The following is a 1263-nucleotide window of genomic DNA, read 5'->3' on the forward strand; positions in this document are numbered from 1 at the left end:
CAGGCTGGGGAAGGGGCGAGCAGCCTAATGCCTTCCAGAAGATCAGCTGTAAATGGCTGGGGAGGGTAATTCATATCAAACTCATAAAGCCTTTATTAGTGTCTCGGGGGAGAAATCCGGATGTGGACGTTTATTTATTTTGGATTTTGCTTTTTTTTTTCCTCTTTTCCTTTTAACATTTTATTCCAGGAAATTTTTAAAGGGACAGGGACGCCTTGCCATGTTTGGCCACAGGGCTCGTCGGAGGCCAGCTGCCTGTGGGATGTTTGGTCCTGGAGTGTTGGTGCTGGCTGATACGCCCTGGCATCTCAAGGATTCAGGCAGATCTCCGGGTCTGGCTTCGGGGCCACTCTGAGGGGGGGGCAGGTCCTGGAGCTGCCAGGGACAGGGGTGCCGTGTTGCCCCGAGGGCGTTTCGGAGCCCCGCAGCTTTGCCCTGGGTGCTGCATCCCTGCTGCCTGCAAGGTCCCCCCCTGCACCTAGCCCCGCTCTCGGCCCTCCACCCCACACCTCACTTTCTGCCCCTCTACACAGAGGTGATGATCCCTGCTCCAGCACTGCCGCCTCTCGGGGCAGCCAGCAGTGCGTGGGCGAGGATTTTGGGAGCACCCTCACACCGATGGCAGAGCTGGGGCCCCGGTGAGGCAGACTTTCCGCAGCAGTGTCCGCGGCTGGTCCTAACCCAGTCCCGCTGTTGTTTGCTCCTCTGCTTCGCTCTTTACATAATTTGTTCCTTGGCCCCTTTTCAAACGTACCTCGCAATCGTTACAGCAGAGGATATTTGTACAGCGGGGGTGTGGAATAACATGGAAAACCTCTGGAGCTGGGAACTGGATTCCCGCACCATCTCAGCACCAGGGACAGGCGATGGCCCTCCCCGGTTTTGCCAGGACCTTGCATGGGGTTCTCCCTCACATCCACCCCCTCTGGCTGCTCCCTCACACCCCAGATGCTCATGCCCCGGGACAGGTTGGGCACAGCCTTGGGGGTGCTAGGAGGTAGGAGGGGATGGGGGGACTGAGCCACCCACTCTGGCTGGACCCCTCACCCCAGCACCTGCCCGGCAGTGGCGCCGGCAGCATCCATCATTAACTATCAATTAACTATCAAAACGCACCAGTGCTTTTTAGCAGGGTCTCCCAGGGGGAAGCCCCACCAGTTTTCAAGAGGACTCGGGCTTTCTTGATAAAACCATTTGCTGATGATAAATGTAGGGTGGGTGTGGTTTTGTTGGTTTTTTTTCTCTAGTGGAGACAAAGAGGCC

The 1263-nt window shown here is 57.0% G+C and overlaps 1 protein-coding gene across 1 annotated transcript in view; it reads left to right on the plus strand.

Moving 5' to 3' along the window:
• SNED1 (sushi, nidogen and EGF-like domains 1) overlaps positions 1 to 1263 on the plus strand; it is a 29686-nt gene that overhangs the window by 6276 nt on the left and 22147 nt on the right. The gene's annotated exons all lie outside the window — the stretch shown is intronic.

This window comes from Pygoscelis adeliae, unplaced genomic scaffold (genome assembly GCF_000699105.1).
Source record: "Pygoscelis adeliae isolate BGI_AS28 unplaced genomic scaffold, ASM69910v1 Scaffold544, whole genome shotgun sequence".
NCBI classification, from domain to species: domain Eukaryota; kingdom Metazoa; phylum Chordata; class Aves; order Sphenisciformes; family Spheniscidae; genus Pygoscelis; species Pygoscelis adeliae.